This window comes from Vipera ursinii (assembly GCF_947247035.1).
Source record: "Vipera ursinii genome assembly, chromosome: 4".
NCBI lineage: Eukaryota > Metazoa > Chordata > Lepidosauria > Squamata > Viperidae > Vipera > Vipera ursinii.
In genome coordinates, this window is record NC_139514.1 from 93,235,038 (window position 1) to 93,258,371 (window position 23,334).

Here is a 23,334-nt window from a genome sequence, read left to right on the forward strand (position 1 = left end):
GTATAGGAATGGATATTATGAGATAGGAAATGTTGATCTTTGATGAATCCATGAAATCTTTTAATAATATCTGATACCACTATTTCATCTTGAAACCAGACTTAGTATACATCTTCTCAATTATTCTTGGGGTCAACATAGAATGTCTTGAAAGAGTCAAATGTATTTTCACTAGTTTTCAGTTATGGCTATTTATGTTTATAGATTTTGCCTATTTATTTTTTATTATTGCCTAAATTGCCCAATGTTAACTGGTAGGATATTGTTGAATAATGGTAGCATATACCATAATGGGACCATAACATGGTTTAAGTTCCCCAGTTGTTGTAGGTACAACTATTAGGCTATGTAATATTGATGAATATGGAAACAAAATTGGCATTTTAGTCACAGATTTAGTAGTTCTGGTGTTCATGTTGCCTTGGGCAAATTGGTTATTTGCAAGCTGGTTTACAAAAAAGCCTACTTTTTGCAGGATGAACAATAGATGATTCTTTGTTGCCACCTAGAGATTGTCCAGGCTTTTTTTTCAGCCCAGAATTGGCAGCCCTATTCTAGACAATTGATGTTTGATTGTCTTTACTTGGGAATAGATGACCACAAATAGTGATCTTTTCTTCTTTAACCTTGGAATAATTTATTTCTAGTATTTGTCAATCTACTAATTCATTGGGCAGGTATTGTAATGTGGGAAACACCTCATTTACACCTTATTTCTTGGTGGATGGAAGATGGAAAAACTGATATTCTTGCAGTATGATTGCAAGAAGCTCTACTTTCTGAGGCCATATCCAGCCTTGATCACCAAGAGCCTTAGGAAGTAAATAGAAATATTTTGCACATTTTATAGATATCATACTCTTCGTGATTATAGCAATTTTATTTTGATTTTGTGCTTATGTTGTTGCTATATGGCAAACAAGCAGCAAATCAAACTAGGAATTGGCCAAGGATTGACACTTCATTTTTTAGTTTGTGCAGTATATCTCTAGTGGGCCTTATTCAAGATGACAATGAGGGTGCTTACCGCAAGGAGGTAGAGGATTTGGTGAACCGGTGTAAGAAAAATAGCCTAGTTTTAAATGTTGGGTAAACTAAAGAGATCATTGTCAATTTCAGAAAAGACAGGCACAGCCACACTCCTTAATGATTCACCTGTGGAGATGGTTAGTAGCATCAAATTTCTGGGTATGCCACTAATGAATAGGCTGGCTTGGTTGCTCAACAGGGAGACACTGGTGAAGCGGGCACAGCAGTGCCTGAATTTTTCTGCATCGCATGAGAAAAGCACATCTTCCTTCCCCTATCATTACCACTTTCTATAGAGGGACAATTGAGAGCATCCTGTCATATTGCATCACAGTCTGGTTTGAAAGCATCACTGTGTCGTGCCCCGCAGGCTCGACACTCACCGGCACCACGTCTTCGCGCCCACGCCTCTACCCGTGCCACACCTCGCTCCGACGTTCTCAGCCGGAGACGGGCCGCTGCTGCATCGGAACGGCAGCAGCGGCGGCAACGGGATGCAGCTGGGAGCTGCGCGCGTGCGCACGCCGGGTCGGCGAGGGCCTCGGCGGCACACGCACACGCCCAACAGCCTGGACGTTTCCTCCTGGTGGTAGCGGTGGACTCGTGGAGCCCTGGGCCCGTGCCAGCCGTGGGACTGGCTGCTGGGGCACCGGCGGACCCGGATCTTTGGACTGGACCCCATCAGCTGTTGTGTGCGAGGCAAGGGGTTGCGGCCTGTGCCCGGGCCAGCACGGCTGGAGTATCGGCGGCGGCGCAGAGCAGGAACCTGTGGCGGGTTGGGGCGACGCCCGAGGAGCTGGGCCAGGAGGTGCCGGGTCTGGGGAGGGGTGCGTGGGTGGATCCTGATGGTGGGGGAGTAGGGGGGTGCAGGGAAACTTACCTGGGGGGTGGAGGGTGCCGGGTGCCGGGGCAGGACATGAAAGGAGGTTTCTGGGAGGGACGTTTGTTAAATAGGGGATGGGCAGACATGGGTGCGGTCGGGTGGGCCGTGGGCGTGTACCTGCAATGTGTATTTAACAGTGTTGGCTGTGGGTAGCAGCCAACGCTGGCTTTGTTTCCTTTGGAGTTTGTTTGCTTCTTGACAATAAACTGTTCCTGAGTGCTCGGCACTCGTCTCGGTTGCTTGAGTTTCCTGCTCTCCGGACGAGGTCTGAGACACTGCTTCAGACAGGAAGGTGGTGCAGAGTGTAGTGACGATGGCAGAAAAGATTATTGGCAGTTACCTCCCTTCCATCCAGGACATAGCATATAAGTGTTGCTTGAGCAGGGTCTGCAAGATTGTCTGGGACACTATATATCCTCTTCACAACCTGCTTTCCTTGTTACCTTCTGGGACGAGGCTTCATAGTATCCGAAGCAGAACATCCAGATTCAGACACAGTTTTGTTCCATATAGTATTAACCTTGTGAACTTTCAAGCTTCCTCTTTCAGCTATGTATTCAAGATGGACAGTTATTAATATTTATATCTATTTATATATAAGGTCCATGGATTACTGCCTTGTCGTGGCGAAGGGGCTTGCATAATTCAATGAAGCTATGAGCTATGCCATGCAGGGTCATGCAAGACGGAAAGGTCATAGCAGAGAGTTCTAACAAAATGTGATCCACTGGAGAAGGAAATGGCAAACCACTCCAGTATCTTTGCCATGAAAACCCTATGGACAGTACCAAAAGGCAAAACGATATGACGCTGGAAGATGAACCCTCAGGTCAGAAGGCATCCAATATGCTACTGTGGAAGAGCAGAGGGCTAGTACTAGTAGCTCCAGAAAGAATGAAGTGACTGGGCCAAAGCCGAAAGGATGCTCAGCTGTGGATGTGTCCGGTGGTGAAAGGAAAGTCTGATGCTGTAAAGATTCTTTCTCCATAGGAACCTGGAATGTAAGATCCATGAATCAAGGAAAGCTGGACATGGCCAAACAAGAGATCGGGGGCCATCCGGAGCTTAACCGGCAAGCGGTTCCATAGGTCTGGCGCGCCCACAAAGAATGCCCTCCCCCTGGGGGCCACCAATTGACATTCTCTGATCGGTGCTGCCGTAAGTAATCCGGACCCATGCCATGTAGGGCTTTTTAGGTCATTACCAGCACCTTGAATCTCACCCGGAGGGCAACTGGCAGCCAATGCAGCTCACGGAGCAGAGGTGTAACATGGGAGTATCGGGAGACCCCCAGCACAACTCGTGCGGCTGCATTCTGCACCAGTTGAAGCCTCCGAGTGGTCCTCAAGGGCAGCCCCATGTAGAGAGCGTTGCAGTAGTCCAAACGAGAGGTCACGAGTGCATGAGTGACTGTACGCAAGGCATCCCGGTATAGATAGAGCCGCAACTGGTGCATCAGGTGAACCTGGGCGAAGGCCCCCCTAGTCACAGCTCCTATATGATCTACTAAGGAGAGCTGTGAATCTAGAAGGACCCCCAAGTTGCAGATGATACCACTCTAGTGGCAGAAAGTGAAGAAGAACTAAAGAGCCTCTTGCTGTGGGTGAAGAAGGAGAGTGCAAAAGTTGGGTTGAAACTTAACATTAAGAAAACCAAGATCATGGCATCCGGCCCTCTCAATTCCTGGGAAATAGATGGGGAAGAAATGGAGGTAGTGACAGATTTTATTTTCCTGGGCTCCAAGTTCACTGCAGATGGGGACTGTAGCCAAGAAATTAAAAGACGCTTGCTCCTCAGGAGAAAAGCCATGGCAAATCTAGACAGCACACTAAGAAGCAGAGACATCACCCTGTCAACAAAATTGTGTATAGTCAAGGCTATGGTCTTCCCACTTGCAATGTATGGCAGTGAAAGTTGGACCATAAGAAAGGCTGAGCGCCAAAGAATTGAAGCCTTTGAACTATGGTGCTGGAGAAGACTCCTGCGAGTCCCTTGGACTGCAAGGCGATCAAACCGGTCAGTCCTAGAGGAGATCAACCCTGACTGCTCTTTAGAAGGCCAGATCCTGAAGCTAAAACTCAAATACTTTGGCCACCTAATGAGAAGGAAGGACTCACTGGAGAAGAGCCTAATGCTGGGAAAGATTGAGGGCAATAGAAGAAGGGGACGACAGAGAATGTGGTGGCTGGATGGAGTCACTGAAGCAGTAGGCGTGAGTTTAAATGGACTCCAAAAGATGGTAGAGGACAGGAAGGCCTGGAGGAACATTGTCCATAGGGTCGCGATAGGTCGGACACAACTTCGCAGCTAACAACAACAATATGTAAAGTATAAGGTATATAAATGTGTTGTATATTGCATGTTTATATGGGTATTATGTATGTGTACACTTTTGAGAGCAGGCAACAGAATTTCATTTTTAATGTGTGCCGGTGTGCCCAAAGTAAAAAGTGGCAATAAAAGGCTATCTTATAAAGCCATAATATTAAACCAATTAAAACAAATATTAACAAAAGCTCTGCCTTTACACAACTAACAATAACAAAACCAAATGATATGTTCATTAAAATATTTGTAGGAGCAAAAAAAAATAGATCCACAATGTTGGAGTTTAGCCTAGCAGTCTGGACCCAAATATTTAAATCTGGTATGCAAATACTGTTTTATCTGCGTTTATTAACTTATAATAAACATCAAATCAACAAATCACTGCATAGTGAGATGGCCTGAATATAAATTTAATAAATAAATAATGCATTGCAATTATTTATTATGGTATTAAAGCATGCTAAATTATCATGCTAAATACTGCTGTTGATACTTGCTCTGACGTGAACAGCCATATAAACTGAACAACAGCAAAATAAATTCACAAACGTTGGTAAATAATACTTTTTACCATATTTGTTTTGTCAGTTACTGCCCTTCCCTTGATAACCATTACATGCCAGTATGCATTTTAAGTTTTGTTCATTTCCAAGCAAACTATTTCATCGAAATGGATTGGTACTTCATTAATATTTTACAATAATACTTGATGATATCAGAAATAAAGGGACAAACTGAATTTTAGTGTTCTGTCATCATGACATAGGGTAAGTAGTTATTAAACATTTGCCTCTAAATTATTTAAAAATTGCTTCTTTTTCACCAAACGAAGGTTTTTGTAGCCATTATTTTTCTCTGGTTTTAGGTCTGATGTTAAAATTATCTTGTGGAAATGCTATTTTGGAGTCCGATTATTAGTATTTCTTGAGTCAAGAGTTGAGGAATAATCTTGAATCAAGAGTTTTATGGAGATTCTGGAATTATTCTCTTCTCACCAATTGAAATGTCCTCTTAAAGAATATCTTTTGAATATCTGTACAATGGTTGGCAGTCTAATTCTAGGCAGAATTACATGAAGAAGTTAGTGACTAGCTCAGTCTGTATTCCGTCCATACCACTGTTATTTTACAGGTAAGTGCACATTTAATTACATGGGAGTAGGTGTAATACTTTATGTGGACAATGAATGGATGAACAAAAGGCCCTTACTTCCATTATTCAATCTTAAAATCAGTATGTAGATAGAGAAATATTTATATTTAGGGATTTTTCCTGTGACACATTGATATTATTTCTTGTTATCTGCTCTGAGCCAGTATGCAAACCCAATGCAATCCTTCCCAAATATGAATTCTGAAACAGGCACACATCATGACCAACAAATGGGTGTCAAATAAGGAAATGATATTGCTTCTCCGACTGCTTGGCTTATGAGTTTCCTAGAGGTTTGTTTTATCTGAGATGAGTTAACCTCACATGTACTGATGAGAACTTGCTGAATTTTCAGTGATGTTCAGAAATCTTATGACTGTTGCATAATATGGTAATATGGTGACCACTAGCATGGAAAATGTGTCTGTGACACTCTATCATGTTATCTAGAAGGAGCAGAAATTTGTTTCACTGGAAATGACAGAGAACCTCTCCCTCTAAGATAAAAATAGCTCTAATTTCAGTTCACTGTCAAAAATATAGGCACAGTAATTCTATGTTACTCCATTAGGTTTCAGATATAAGGATCTTTAAACAAAGGAGCTACTCCTGTGTGAGTGATATTTGAATTCTTTTTTCTATCACAAAAGGATGGCAATACTCATATAAATGATCATATGAATGATCACTTTCATATATATGAGCATTTTAATTCAATCAGCCTTATGTAATGATGCATCAGGTACACTGATCTTGCGATAATCATAGCTATTGTAGCGATTGCACATAAAAGTAGATTCTGAGTGTGCCACTATAAATATCTTCTGCATTGTTTGCCTCTGAAGCATTTTTCCCAGACGTTTAAGGGCTTCTTTCTTTCCATGACATTGTCTTTCAGTTAAGAATTTATTTTTAGCTTTTGTTAGTGTACCTGACTCTTTGAAGACTATTAAAATTAGTCTTCTATATTGCCTACTCAGAAATAAGCCCCTCTGTGGCTCGATTTGATTATAAGATAGAGACTTCCTCATCTGGAATATTTCTTTTTTTAATATAGTATTTTTGTTAAATAAGGATGGGAAAGCTTATAACTATTTGTAGATCTGTTATGTAAAGGGAACCTTTTTTAATTTACTTTTCAGCATCCAGACGGAATGTTCAGCATCCAGACGGAATGTTCAATGTTAGATCTATTTGATATTTGGTGTTTTTTTTGTAGACAACATTTTTTGTTTTCATTAGTGTTGGGTGTTTTTCCCCTGTTGTTTTGTATTTTATTCCTGTTGATAAAAGAAATAAATTAATAATAATAAAAAAGAAATAAGTCCTTTGGAATGCAGTGGCTTCACGTAACCGTACATAAAACTGCATTTGGTTCTGAAATTTAAATTCATGCCTTTGCAATCATATTTATTAGACCAGGGTCCCCAATTCCCAGGCCTCAAGTTATTCAGAACCAGGCATCAGAAGCAGCAGGTGAGCATGCATGTGTGTACAGTTCTACTTGTGCATGCAGTGCGCGGGCAAGTGCATGCATACAGCTCCATTTGTGTGAGTGGCAGGCATAAATGGAGCTGCATGTGGAACCATCCCCTCTCCCCCCCCAATGCCAGTCTGCAAAGCCCAAAAGATTGGAGACCGCTGTATTAGACTAACAGTTCAAACCTCTTAAATTTCCAGGTGCTTTCTATGTGCTTTCAAAGTCATGAAATATTTCCCTCCAATAAAGCACTGATTTTTTTGCAGCATGAAATAGAATCATTTAAAAATAATTGTCCCATACCGGTCATGAGATTAAATTTATGAACTTTATGACATGGCAACTATTTTTTTTATTGAAAAGTTTTACAGTACATTTTATCTTTAACAATCCCCCCCTCCCTCCACCCACCCCTACCTAACCCTCCCTATCCCTCCCCCCCATTCCCCCCTCCCCCCCGACTTCCCAGAGCTAAGTACAAGGTATAAAAACAAAGAACAATCATAAACATCCATATGCTAACAACAATAAACTATTAATTCTATCGCACTCTAGCTCATATGAAATGACTACAAGCAATACTAATATTACATATAAAAAGGAAAAAAATAAAAAAAGGAAAAGAAGACTTATTCAAATGCTAAATGAAACTTTTTAGTCCCATATTTGTTCTGGATATAATCAACCCACTTTTTCCACTCCATAATATAACGTTCTTGCGAATGATCTTTCAAGAAAGCCGAAATCTTTGCCATTTCCGCCAGGTCAGAAACTTTTAGTGTCCATTCTTGCTGCTGTGATTAAGTTCAACATCAACTTAATATCCACAACAGTAGCATCTGTAATTATGCCCAATAAAAACAATTGCGGACAAAACTTTATCCTTTGCTTAAAGATCTTCTGCATATTCCACCAAATTTTTATCCAAAAAGCCTTAACCTTTTTGCAGGTCCACCATATATGAAAATACGTTGCATCTTCGCCACCACACCTCCAACATTTAGGTTGATAATTCGGATACATACTTGCAAGCTTTTTAGGATCTAAATGCCATCTATAAAACGTTTTATAAAAGTTCGACATGGCAACTATTGTATACTGGGTTCATTGTGCAGGAATGGAGACGAGGCGAGTGAGTTCAGCAATGATCATGTTTATTTGCTTGCAGGATCTGAACTGGAGAACTGGGCTGCAGCTGCAGCAATTTATAGCCTGGCCCCTAGGCAGCAGCCAATAGGTTTAAAGCAACCTATTGCCACCTAGGGGCAGCCAATAGCAGCACTGGAGATTGGGTGTCTGAGGTGCTGGGAGCCATTAGCTAGCTCCAGCTTACCACATGGTATTACAATCAAGTCCAATACATTACACCCCTCCCCTCTTAGAATGAACAACATCATAGCAACAACAAAAGTGATTACAGCAATACAGTTTGCAAAATTTAACAATAGTGTGATAGGATCCACTTAACAGTACAATAACACACCTAACAACATTATAGCTCCATTATTTTTTGGTACAGTCTCATAGTCAATAATTAACACAAAGTACATACAACATTATAGCCCTTGTTTTGTCACATAATCTGCTAAATAAGCAGAAGGTTTGCGTGTCCTTGTGGAACGCCTGAGGGATCCATTCACTTTCTTGTCTACCAGCTTACCTGCCGGGCCGGGTAGACCAGTGTCCTTTAATGCAACTGAGTCAGAATGATTCGGTGCTCTCTGGCTGGCCTCTCCAGGTTGGCCCACCCCAGAGTCAGTTTGTTCAGCAGAGTTAGCACAGCAGGGTTAGCACAGCTGCTGTGAAAGTCAGATTGGCTTGCTCCATCAGGGGACCCATGTTGCACTTCCGGACTCCCCTCCTCTATGGCCAACTCCATATTGCTTGTGCTGTGAGAGTCTTCAGAGTCTATGCATGGACCAGTTTGGCTGCCAGTTTGGGGACCTTGGGAGGAACTTATGTTGCAGTCCTCGCTTAGTGGCCGTTCTGGAAACCGATTTATGAGTTGATCAATGTGGTGTCTGACAACTTGCCCTCCCTCCAGCCCCACTTCGTAGGAGAGGGGGCCAGATGATTTAGTAATTTTTCCAGGAACCCACAGATTCCCATGCCCATAGTTTCTGGCCCACACCCCATCGCCCACTTGCAGCCCCCTCAGGGGTTTTGGTCGAGAGGCTTCTGCTGCCACTCTATCTGGATGCAACCTGTCCAGTTTTGTGATCAGCCGCCTTCCCCAATGTAGTTCTGCCGGGCTTTTCCCAGTAGCAGTGCAGGGCATGGAATGCTGGCAAAGTAAAAAATCTGCTAATCTGTGATGCCAGTCCCCAGTCACTATGTGCTTCAGTGACTCCTTTGTGGTCCTTACCATGCATTCAGCTTGACCATTACTGGATGGATGAAATGGGGCCAACATTGCATGCCTGATGAAATTTGCTCTCAGGAAAGCCTGAAATTCAGCTGCAGTAAATGCTATAGCATCTAAAATCTGCTACCTTAAACTTTAAAAACAAAAAATGCATTGCATCAATAAATCCTTTTTCATTGAAAAGTCTGAACATCTGGTGACTTTGATTCCTAAAATCATTTTTACAGTATTTTATAAATTTGTGAAAAAAAACACCTAATTATTAGCAACACTATTGTAAAATTTTCAAATTTAATCTCTCCTATGACCTCCAAGCTTCTGCATTTGTTTGCACATTATAGTGCTAATCTGTACATATTTAAACCAGTTAGGAGTTTTGGTTCATTCTTCAGTAACCTTCATAAGATTTTATTGTAATTTTATGTACTATCAAATCTTGAAATATGTAAGGATTAGGAAACCACTATTGACTAAACCCTTGTTTCTTGATCATCATTTTTATCTTCTTCAAAAAACATTCTTGTATGAAGTTCAGTGCATTTATGAATCGCATGATACTTCTCCCATATTTTTATTGTACTATTTGTATGGTTATCATTATAGTTCTTGAAGATTTATTTCTATGGGTCATTTTCAGTGGAATGGCTGCTGATTTGAAGAGTAGACATAAAATGTACTGAAGAAGACAGATAATTTTAGCTTAGAGGTAGTTTGTGCATGCTGGAAGTAAGGTGCAGATGAGAAAGGAGGAAATTTAATCTTCGATACCAAAGTAAAGATGAGAATACAACCATGGAGGTGTAGGAGAGCAGATGTAAGTTTTGTAAGCAGGAAGAATCTGGTAGATCCATTTTTATGCTGGTGATTTATAGCATCTACTAGAGTTATCCAACCATTCTTGTGTCAAAATAATAATAATACAGACAGCTTTTGTATCACTTCAGTGATGACTTGATACAGTTCAGTCAAGTGGGACTAGGCCTCATAGTGACATTCAGGGGATGCCAGGGCTGTGAGATAGACTGAAAAGTTGAAAAAAGTATTCTGGAAGGATTCACTGATGAGCTATGTCTGTATTGGTGCCAAGATAAGTCAAGCTCAAGTTGAAAAAGGCTTTACTTTTTAATGAGTTGCTTCCAGATTGCAAACCACAGCTTGAAAACACTAAAGGGAACGACGTGGGACATTCTATGTATAATTGTCTCCTCTGACCACAAACTGGCTACTAAAAATCCAAGAGAGAAATAATAACTTGATATCAGTTTTCTGAAAAATATAGAAAACATGCCAAATGATTATCTACACAGCTACTGGTGAGAATTCTTGGGAGTTGTATTCTAATACTTTTGGAGGCACCAAATTGGAATTTTTTAAAAAAGTTTATGGGCCCTCCAGGATTTGATCCAGCCTCTTCCCAAATCAACTTTCCCTTCTCCCCACATATTGATGTGAATGGCATGAACTGAAGATCCTACAGATTTCACTTATACTTCTTACAATATTTATTTTCACTTTGACTTTTTTGATAGATGCCATGACCTTTATTAAATGTCTGTACTAGAACATTCTCTTACATTGTTACTTGCCAGCTAGACAAGAACACTGGGTTTATTTATGTAGCGCTGTTTCTTCAGTAATAAAATCAAAACCTGGATGAACAGTAAACCAATCAGGACAATGTGTGATTACACACAGTCCTTTTATACAACAGGCTACTCTTCCAATTTAAATACCTATTTCTTTTCCCTCTACATTTCATCCTGGTTTACTGCTTTACTTTTATTTTATCATTTCCCCTCCAATGTACAATTTTAAAGCAGCCAGAGCTCTGAATAGCAAAAACATACTTACACAAACATTTCCATCCAGTATCTCTATTGCAGCTGGTAGGAACATGTTTGCATACTGCTTCTTTATTGCAGAGAGTAAAAGAGAAATAGTGCAAAGCTAACTTTCTATGTTGCCCCTTTGGAAGAACTTATTATTTGAACAAAACAGCCATGTGGTTTAATATTTTAATGGCAAGACTGGAAATGTGGCATATTTAAATATTGGAAAACACTTATTGTAGTCAGTACAGATTCTGCAGTCTGTACAACCTCCTGTGCTCTGAATAAATAATGCAGGTAAGGCCTATAGGCTTTCAAGGTTTTCTTCCAGAAAGGCTCTTCCACATTACTCAAGAATATCTGATCATCATTCACTTGCATCTAGTAAAAAACCTGCTGTATAGCACAGTGGCCCCCAATCTTTTGGGCACCAGGAACCAGTTCCGTGGAGAGAGGTTTTTACACAGACTGGAGGAGGCATCGTTTCAGGTGCTGCCTGCATCAAGCAGATGGGGCTTCCCTTGTTTGCACAGCCTGGTTTCTGGGATGCCGTGAACAGGTGCCAGTCCATGGACCAGGGGTTGGGGACCCATGCTATAGCATCTTCCAGAAGGAAAATGTTACTCTTGTAGTTACACAGATTTGTTCCACCTGGCGGCTTCCAAATGGGATGGATCTAGAAATCTCAGCTCTATGGAATTAAATCCTAAAGAGTCTAAAGTTTTATTCCAAATAAAGATAAGTCCTGGGTTTTGGAAAATCCTGTTATTTCTATTATTTTCTATAAATGAACAAAGTAGATGACCAATGAGCTAAAATCTAATAGTGAAAGTATGGCTATTTAATTTTATATACATCAAAACTCAATTGAACGGTTTTTCAGCCATTCTTTTGCTTACCTACCACTTTTTGATCTGAATACTGGTCACCTCATGCAGAGAAGAGTTGACCTAATTGTAAAGAGAAAATCAGCTTCAGATAGAAATGGTGTTTCATATAGGCATAGTTCTTAGGAATAATAAAATCCTTCTTCTCCAATATTTTATGCTTCTTCAGGTTCCTTCAGATTAGAATGTTACATACTGTAAAGTATGAAATAATGTAGAGAGCCAGTTTGGTGAAGATTGGATGCTGGCCTAAAAACCAGGAGACTGTGAGTTCTAGTCCCATTTAACGCATGAAAGTTGGCTGGGTGACTGGGCCAGTCATTCTCTCTCAGCTCAAAGTATCTCACAGGGTTGTTGTTGTTTTGGGGAAAAACAGGAAAAGGAAGGAATATTATGTATGTTCACCACTTTGAGTTACTTATAATGTAATAAAGGTGGGACAGAAATCAAATAAATAAATATTTGCACCTATGCTCCTATATGTTGAACCAATTATTTTGAAGCCAATTATTTAAAATTCAATGTGTCTGGTTATAGAGAATCCATAATCATTGAAGGTTTGCTCCAGAACAAAGGATAGAAACAAGAATAGCAAAGGAACAGGAGAGATCTATAGCCTTATTTTGGCTTCCTTCCTAATCAGAAACAGGTATAGGTATAGGGATGTGAAACATATACAGTTTAGCTGATCTGTTGTGGACATCTCTTCAGTTTTTCTCCTTCTTTATTCAAGTTCATGGTTTGAAACAGAAAATTAACCCAGAAAGCAGACAGAAAAGTTTAGTATAATGCCAAAAGGTAGCATTTTCTTAGAGGAATCTCCCCCACTTTCTGACTCAAAGATGCCAAAGAGGCAATTGTTGATAATTGCTGAGTTTCTGTGAAACAAAATAATTCATGGAAAAACAGACACTCTCTTATGTATCAAGACTTTCCCTCCACAGAAATAGACTGTCAGGAATGTATTCAATACTCAGTTGGAATGTACTTTTCTTCATTGTAAAACGTCCCAGATTTCAAATCTTATTTCTGAAGTTCACCATTCTTTTGACACACACACACACACACACACACACACACAAAGAGAGAGAGAGAGAGAGAGAGAGAGAGAGAGAGAGAGAGGGAGAGAGAGAGAGAGAGAGAGAGAGAGAGAGACTGGAGACAGGTAGAGTGCATTTGCATCTTAAAATTTAAGTAATTTATTATCACTTATTTTTTTTAATAAACTACAGTCCACTTATCCAAAATATGAAGTATTAACATCCATATATGGTATAAAGGTAAAGGTAAAAGTTCCCCCGCACATGCGTGCTAGTCGTTTCTGACTCTAGGGGCTGGTGCTCATATCCGTTTCAAAGCCAAAGAGCCAGCGTTTGTCCGAGGACGTCTCCTTGGTCATGTGGCCGGCATGACTAGACGCCAAAGGCGCACGGAACGCTGTTACCTTCCCACCGTAGTGGTCCCTATTTTCTACTTGCATTTTTATGTGCTTTCGAACTGCTAGGTTGGCAAAAGGTGGGACGAGTAACAGGCGCTCACTCTGTTATGCGGCACTCGGGATTCGACCCGCCAAACTGCCGACCATCTGATCGACAAGCTCAGCGTCTGTTCTGAACCAGCCCTCTTCTGGCCTTGTAGTAAGGCAAACCCCTATTCAGAAAGAAGAGACTGGAGAGCGTCCAAGGCTAAAAGGCATCTGCCAAGATTTAATTACGCAGTTAACAAAAACACTAGAGCTTGTCTTCTCAAGCGGAAAAGTTGCTTTCAGCAACCAGCCCCTCCCCAAACACTCCTTTTATAGAGAGCTCAGGGCGTGGTCTCCCTGTGCCTCCTCCCGAGGAGTCCCACAGCCTTTCTTTGTTTGTTCCTGCTCGACTGCCTCCTGCGTCGGGCGTCCTTGAACAGGGCCAGCTGTGGGTCATCTTCCTCCGCACTCTCGGGCTCACGCAGCTGAGAAGAGGTCCCCGGCTGGTCACTGATGCCCGCTGACGCTTCCTCGGGCAAGAAGCAGCCAAATGTCCAGGGTCCCCACAGTAAAAACACAACCCCCCCGATCGTCGTCTGTCCATTTCCGTCACCGAGAGACGGGACCTGGCGGCACCCAGCTCCATTGGCTCCTCCCTCTGGACTGGGGGCTCACGCACAACAGGAGCGGCAGGGGTCTGTGGGGTAGCACAGCGACTCTTTCGCTGCTGCAGCCGGGCATCGATCCGCAGACAAAGATGGATCAGCCCAGTCAGGTCTGAGGGAATGTCCACGCGGGCCAGCTCATCCAACACCTCCTCCGACAAGCCATCCTGGAAGGCATCCACGAGCGCAGCCTCATTCCAGGCGGAATCCTGGCTAAGCAGCCGGAAATCACTGATATAGGCCTGTAGGGGGCGCTGACCCTGTCTCAAAGCTTTCAGGCGTCGGGTGGCGGTCTGCGCCTTAATTGGGTCCTCGTACATGAGGCGCATATGGTCACAAAACCCCCCAAAGTTATCCAACAAAGGGCTAGGCTGTGCCAGCAAAGGCGTGCCCCAACGAGCTGCATCCCCCGACAGAAGGCTCAACACGAACCCCACCTTATCTCGGTCAGTGGGGAAATCAGCTGCTCTCACGCTGATAAAAAGCTGGCATTGTCCCAGGAAGGCAGGAAACAGTTCTGGATTACCAGCAAATTTATCCGGCATAGCTATCTGACATTTCCTCCTGGGTGGGGGTGCAGCATGTACCTGAGCTTGCAGTTGAGCCACCTGAGCTGCCAGCAAAGTGAGTTGCTGGGTGAGCTGGGCATTCTCGGCAAGAAGCTGCTCCATCGTAGTAATAAGGGGTGGGAGGCTGAAAGCAAACTGTTCTGAACCAGCCCTCTTCTGGCCTTGTAGTAAGGCAAACCCCTATTCAGAAAGAAGAGACTGGAGAGCGTCCAAGGCTAAAAGGCATCTGCCAAGATTTAATTACGCAGTTAACAAAAACACTAGAGCTTGTCTTCTCAAGCGGAAAAGTTGCTTTCAGCAACCAGCCCCTCCCCAAACACTCCTTTTATAGAGAGCTCAGGGCGTGGTCTCCCTGTGCCTCCTCCCGAGGAGTCCCACAGCCTTTCTTTGTTTGTTCCTGCTCGACTGCCTCCTGCGTCGGGCGTCCTTGAACAGGGCCAGCTGTGGGTCATCTTCCTCCGCACTCTCGGGCTCACGCAGCTGAGAAGAGGTCCCCGGCTGAGGGCTCTGCAAAGTCTCCAAACCATCATCAGCCGGTTCGTTTCCCTCCTCCCCCTCATCTGAGTCATCCGATACATCGGACCCGGCTGTCGGACCCACAGGCTGGCCCTGAGTCACAACAGCGTCCTAACCCACTGAGCCCCCGCGTCCCTTATATATATGGTATACCAATCCATTTAAACATGGATATCAACTATGAATCATGGGATTCCTGAATTCAAATATTCCCTCCAGTGAGATAGCTAACTTCAGAAGAGACTTCTAATGATTTTTTAGTGTTTTATGGGATTGTTCTCAGGATTTCTTTATACTTTGTTTTCTTTAGAAGAGGATTTTTAGGAATATGGGTTGAAATTTGACCAATATGTGAATGACAACCAGCTTTACTTCTACCTCTCCTCATGTAATATTGGTGAGCCACTTAGTATTCCTAATCACTACTTCAACATAATAATGGTTGGAAGGGTAATAGACTGAAATCTAAGCCAAACACATTGGAATTTTGCTTGATAGTGAAAAGGCTAGATTGCATGATCTTTGTTTTTTGCAGGCAGAGGGCTACACAACTTTTGAGTGGCATGTAAAGGTATAATTCAAATAACAGAACCAGAATGAGAAAGCAGGACAGGGCAAAAGCTTAATATGCTTTACAAGTCTAAAGGTTCTGGCTGATATATCAATCACTTGGGCAAGTCCTTGACTTATGACCACAATTGAGCCCAAAACTTCCATTGCTAAGCAAGACAGTTGCTAAGGAAATGTAGCCCCATTTTATGACCTTTCTTGCCACAATCATTAAATGAATCACTACAGTTGTTAAGTCAGTAACCCTGTTGTAAAGTGAATCTGGCTTCCCCATTTGCTTTGTTTTCAGAAGGTTGCAAAATATGATCACATGATCCAAGGACACTGCAACAGTCATAAATAGTTGCCAAGTGCTTGAATTTTAATCACACGACCATAGGGATGCTGCAATGGATATAAGTGTGAAAAATGGTCTTAAGTCACTTTTTTCAGTGTCATCGCAACTTCGAATGGTCATTAAACAAATGGTTGTAAGTCAAGGACTAGCTTTGTCGCCTTTTAGTGTTCCATTGCTGAATGCATAAGATACATCATTTAAAAAGAACCCTAGAATTTCACTTATTTCAAATCAGGACAGCTAGAATGGATAGCTGAGTATGACGACACTATCCATTAATTAAATTAAATTGAATTAAATTAAATTAAAACTATATCCGTTCTTTATTCATTTACCATTTTTTATCATTTCCTTTCACCATACTCAGTGAGTCTTGTAGATTCGATGAGTTATGTGGCTTCAAAATAAAAGAGTTTTTCTAAAGTGTTAACTTATTTTATGTAAAAAGCCAGATGTAGTTCATAAAAAATTAACTCATGGTTAACTTATGGTTAATCATGAATCTTCAAAGAGTCAAAAAGCTATGGGGAGGGTTATTGTAACAAACTAATATAGTTATATTCCAAAAATACAATGAATATATTCTCCCAACTGGGACCAGGTTATTTGAAGGACCCTCTTTTTCTGGTCACATGTATCTGACCCAACAGAACAGGGAGGCAGGGAATGCTGCAGGTCCTCAGAGTTCTATCTAGTGGAACCAAGAACAAGGGCTTCTCCATGGTGATTCCCTACCTATGCAACATCATCTCCACAGAGGTAAGATTGGCTACCACTTTGATATTCTTTCGCAAAGCCTTGAAGACCTGGTTTTGCAAAAGGGCTTCAGGATCCCACAACGAGATGGAGCCCATCAAGTGTCTTATTTGATTTATTTTATTATTATTTATTAATTCGGTTTATATACCGCCCTACTCCCAAAGGACTCAGGGCAGTTTACAAGGCAAAATTTAAAAACAATACAATATAAAATTAAAAATTAAATTAAGTCTAGCTGCAAAAAATAACATCACAATTTAAAAACATTAAACCCCTCAGTCCAGACCAGATAGCTCAAAGAGCCAGGTTTTTAGGTCCCGGTGAAATGAACGAAGGTCGGGGGCAGTCCGTAGTTCCGTTGGCAGTTGATTCCATAGGGCAGGCGCGCCCACAGAGAACGCCCTCCCCCTGGGGATCACCCATCGGCAATCCTTGACCGGCGGTACCCTGAGGAGGCCCTCCCTGTGGGAGAGCACAGGACGATGGGAAATTGATGCTGGCAGCAGGTGCTCCCTCAGATAATCTGGGCCCATGCCATTTAGGGCTTTATAGGTCATCACCAGCACCTTGAATCTCACCCGGAGGGCAATTGGAAGCCAATGCAGCTCGCGGAGAAGAGGTGTTACATGGGAGTATCAGGAGACTCCCATCACAACTCACGCGGCTGCATTCTGCACCAGCTGAAGCCTCCGAGTGGTCCTCAGGGGCAGCCCCATGTAGAGAGCATTGCAGTAGTCTAGCCAGGAGGTCACGAGTGCATGGGTGACTGCGCGTAGGGCATCTCAGTCCAGATAGGGCCGTAACTGGCGCACCAAGCGAACCTGGGCAAAAGCCCCCCTGGCCACGGCTCCTATATGATCTTCCAAACTGAGCCGTGAATCCAGGAGGACACCCAAGTTGCGGGCCCTATCAACAGGGGGTAACACCTTACCCCCCCATAGTTAACGATGGAAAAGATTGGTTAGTCTGAGATGCCGGTATGCACAGCCACTCAGTCTTGGCAGGATTGAGACAAAGCCTGTTTCTCCCCATCCAAACCCGGACCGCCTCCAGGCAACTGTTGTGTCCAGAGGGGTGGGGGTTGCTTTTTATTATTTATATATTGGCTTTTATCTTTGTAAGCTGGCAGGAATCACTGAGAGTGAGTAGGGCGGCCATATAAATTTTCTTAAATAAAGTAAAAATAAAACAAAATTCTAAAGAAACATGTCGCCCTTTTTTCTAAAATCCAATAAGGTAGAACAACATATCTAGTTACTGTTTGTCACCTCTAAAGAAGATTCCACATTACCTGTCTGAAAAGAAAGGATGAAATTTTCTCTAATGCCATAAACCTAGGCCTGACTACTTAGAAATCTTGCTATGTTAAATGCAGTAACACTAAATATGCTTCTTCTACCAAAAATCTGTCCCCATTTCAAGAGAAGAAATGTAATTTCAGTTTCAACAATGGTTGGGCATTTTTCTTATTGAATACAATAATACATGAAGATTTCTCTGAAACTTGTTTAATAATAATAATAATAATAATAATAATAATAATAATAATAATAATAATAATAATAATAATAATAATAATAATAATAATAATAATAATAAGAATAAGAAGAAGAAGAAGAAGAAGAAGAAGAAGAAGAAGAAGAAGAAGAAGAAGAAGAAGAAGAAGAAGAAGAAGAAGAAGAAGAAGAAGAAGAAGAAGAAGAAGAAGAAGAAGAAGTTGGAAGGGGCCTTGGAGGTCATCTAGTCCAACCCCCTGCTCAGGCAGGAAACCTTATACCATTTCAGACAAATGAGTGTCCAGTCTCTTCTTAAAAATGTCCAGTATTGGAGCATTCACCACCTCTGGAGGCAGGTTGTTCTACTGGTTCATTGTTCTAACTGTCAGGAAATTTCTCCTTAGTTCCAGGTTGCTTCTCTCCTTGACTAGTTTCCATCGGTTGCTTCTTGTCCTGCTTTCAGGTGCCTTGGAGAATAGCTTGACTCCCTCTTCTTTGTGGCAGCCCCTGAGATATTGGAACACTGCTATCATGTCACCCCTCACCCTTCTCTTCATTAAACTACACATACCCAACTCCAGCAACCGTTTCCTATATGTTTTAGCCTCCAGCCCCCTAATCATCTTTGTTGCTCTTCTCTGTACCCTTTCTAGAGTCTCGACATTTTTTTTACATCGTGGTGACCAAAACTGGATGCAGTATTCTAGGTGTGGCCTTACCAAAGCATTGTAAAGTGGTATTAGTACTTCACTTGATCTTGATTCTATCCCTCTGTTAATGCAGCCTAGCACTGTGTTGGCTTTTTTGACAGCTGCAGCACACTGCTGGCTCATATTGAAGTGATTGTCTACTAGGACTCCAAGATCCCTCTCACAGTTACTACTATGGAGCAAGGTACCACCTATACTATACCTGTGCATTTGATTTTTCCTGCCTAAATGTTTTAATTGCCAGAGAGCTATACTCCTCGATAAACTAGCAGCTAGCTGAACCAGAGCTTTCCAAGAGGAGAAAAAATCAGTAAAGAAAAATGCCGAGACAATTTCATATTATTTTTGTCTTGAACATTTCTCTATTTTTCTTACTTTCTTTTATAAAATAGACAATATTTATTCTACATTGAATTGGAATGAATGGAGGCAATGAATACCTATGTGATGTTAACACAGAACCCATGAAGCAATGCATAACTTCAAATGGTTCAAAATGTATTTTCAGAAACCTGAGTGAGATTCTGCCTTAAAGGCAGTCATTGCATTGGCAAACAACAAAACAGGTTCTGATTCTTCTCATTATCAACATATGCTCTATTGATTTGTTTTTCAATAGTACTCTTCCCTTTTTTTTAGAAAAAAAACCAATTCTTCTATTTTCATGTTTCCTGTTTCTAGCATCTCCTATGAGTGCTTCTTCTTCTTCCTCTTCCTTCTCTTATAATTTCTAGTAAATTTGCAATCTTTTCTATATTTCTGGACTTATGCTACTACCAGCAGCTCAAGGCATGTAAATTTAAATGAAATTTAAATTCAAAACTATAGGACAGGGGTGTCAAACTGCCAGCCTGCGTGCTGTATGCGTCACGCGGAAGCCCCCCACCCCACCCCACCCCATTGCTGGCAATGGAAAAACCATCCCGATACATTGTGCAATGTCACATGACATTGCGATTTTGACACGTCTGCTATAGGAACTTTAGCATCTCTATTTCAGCAGAATTTGTGTTTTTATTATCAGGGAGGGGCCCTGTATCCAATCAAGTTTGGATAATTTCAAAAATTCTGAATCAGTATGACATATAGCTCTGCTGTAAAATTTAAAAGCTGTCAGCCCAATACACTTTGAGGACTCCAGGATGAAGAAGAGTACTATATTATGGGAAATTATACCTGCATAAATTATGATAATGATAGTTAAAGTACTAAAGATCTGACAGTCTCTGCCAAAGAGACAAACAAGCTAAACGAAAGAAAATGAGTTACATTTTAAAGTATTCAAATCTAGATTAAACAACCAACTTTCAATCAAAATAAGTAGGCAAAAATTCAGGAGTTCTATTCTTCTTTGTATTGAATTATCTAGTAAATATAACAAATCACAGTGTAGGAGACTACTTTCAGCCCATTCACAGGTTCCCCTTCCCCACTATTTTAAGAACAAAACATTTGTGAAGGGAAAATACAGTGGAGATTAAACCACTTGGCAAACATAATTCTGGAGAATTAGCAATGGGAAGATGTGGGATGGATAAGATGACTACAGTCAGTTTGAGGAACATAATTAGAAAAGTGGGTTTTTTGCTATATATTAACTAATATAAACTTATTCATTGTTTTTTAATAAAGCTGAGTAGATCCTTTGGGACAACTTTACTTTAGATCAAGAGACTACCCCCCCTTTTTATAAACCCTGACTAGTTTTGCTGCTTGTTGGGTGATAGCATTATGAAGATAAGGGGTGGAGAAACTGTGAAGAGAGTCTATAGTGGACTTATCCTGTGCTGTATCAGATATATGTTCTATTGGTTTGGGAATACCTATCTTTCATATCTATTTACATTGTGTATTCTGCTTTTAATGACAGAAGAGAACTGATGGAGTTGTTTAAAGATGGGGGTTTGTTGTCTGGTTTTGTGAAGGTAAATGCTGACAGCTGTGGCCCATTAGAAAGCTGAAGGATATTGGTGGAACCAATTAATAAGTTATAACAGAATAAAAGCAAGGTAGGGAGATGAGATGCTTTGGTCATGAGTTAGATATCTGAAGCTGTGCTACTTTGCCTTGATGTTAGTTGACTGGGAATGATTTAAGGTTTTCTGTAAGAAGGACAATTGTGGTTTCTTAAGGCCACCCTGCTCATGGAGGAAACTGTAAATGATTAATGACTTTGTCACAAGAGAGACAGAAATTGGTCCAATAAAAATATCACCTGACTTACTTGCAAGGGAGACAGGAATTATAAGGAGAAGTTGAAGGAAAGCACCTCAGATGTGACAAATGATAATGCAGACCACTTCTGCAATCTCAGGAGTTTCACTTGTCTGAAAAAATGAAATCATATCCAACTTAATACAACTGGAGATTTCCTTTCAGGGTCTTGAACAGGAGTACAATGACTTTCTGTTTGCAAGATATAGCCTAAGCTCTGCTGTATGGTAAGTGGCTTTATTTTGGGACACTTCGGTTTGTAATATCTCTATCCCACATTTTATCCGGAAAGGTTGTTGGAAAGTGTTTAATAATAATAAAAAAGATCATAATCCTGAACCCAGATACAAGAGACAAGGAAATGGGAATAGAAAAAGAAGGAAGAAAAAAGAATTGACAGTTCTTAATATTTCAGCAGTCCTGTAATAGTAGAAATGGTTGGTTCTGTGGCCCAGGGCTCATAATTCTGCTGTTCTGACTCATAGAGAATTCTCTGTAATGATCTTTGTGAGAAGGAAGAACTGGTAGCCCAATTAGTGTTTCTCAACCTTTGCAACTTTAAGACCCATGGATTTCAACTCTTAAGAATTCCCCAATCAGTGGGCAGAAGTAGCCATTCCTAGCTGCCTCTTATGGATCCCTGTAGTTGTCTGATACTGAGTTCTAAGTGAAGGAAGATTTTCCTGCATGACTATTAAGTGATTTTAAAAGCTTCCTTCGTTTTACCTTCACTTTTTCATCAAGCTGCTATTGACATTCATATTGGAGAAGATGCTTCTGAATGCCCAAGTTTTTCATATTCCCGGTGTAGGTTTTTTTTTTTTGGAAAGAAGGACAAAGGTGCATGTTGTCTCTTAAGAATAAGCATGTGGAATTATCAGACAAATAACCTGAGAACTTCACATCAAATTTACTGATTCCACCATGTTTCTATAGTTTTCCCTCCCTTAAATGGAGTTTTCCCTTCCTTTAATCATGTCCTGGAGCTGTATAAGTACGTATTTTTCCCAATTCAATTCAATTTTTATTCTAATTCATGCTGACATTCCTAAATAATAATAATACTTCACTTAGAAAAAATCATCAAGCTTTTATGCATTTGTCTCTTATTCCCATGGGCATTCATTTATGCTTCAGTGCACTTAAAGAGGGTGGGTGGGGTGGAAATGCACAAATCAAATCTGCCTTCATTTTTTCCCATATCTTTTAATCTCCAGAAATGAATTCTTGGACATTTTCCCTTTACTCTTCTATTAGCAGAGGTGACAATTTCCCATTGTTCAAATTAATGTCAGTGGTTTTCTAAAAGACAAGGACATGACAGCTTTTTGACAAATGAACATTTTTCTCCCCTTAGATTTAATCTGAATGTAAAATTGTAGGGAGAGTGATACATATGTTAATAAATATATTGGTTTTCTTTTTGTATCTAACTGCCTGGGATTTTTGTTACTTACTTTGTAATATTAATACACCATTTTTTTATTTTTAGAGGGAACACTATATTCTGTGGGAGCAATGACTTGTGATACTTTAAAAGTAGAGCTCTTAAAAGTAATCACATAAAATTTAGCTTAATTTCATGTGGCCTTGAGCCTTGTCTTAGAACATGGTTGTCAAACTCGCCATGTCACATGACGTTTCATGACGTATCGCAACTCTTTTTGCATTGCTGACAATGGGATGGTCATGGCTTTGGTATGATGAAACTGGCCCATGGGCCGGCAGTTTGACACCCCTGTCTTAGAAGCACTTCACAAATTATCAGTTTGGGCCATGACCAGAGTAATTTATGCTTTTTCTGAAAAATTTTCTTTGTGAAGAGGAAAACAGATAGAAAGGAGTGGAAGAGAGAGACAACAAAGGGGTGTGTGTGTGTGTGTGTGTGTGTGTGTGTGAGAGAGAGAGAGAGAGAGAGAGAGAGAGAGAGAGAGAGAGAGAGAGAGAGAATTGCAGCCCCAGCCACTTTATACATTGTTATTCTAGGTGTGTGGCTACACATTATATGCTAATACTGTTTAAAAGGGAGAATTGCAGAAGGAAAATGAAATTCTTCATCTTGTTTCTGTCTTTCGTTTCT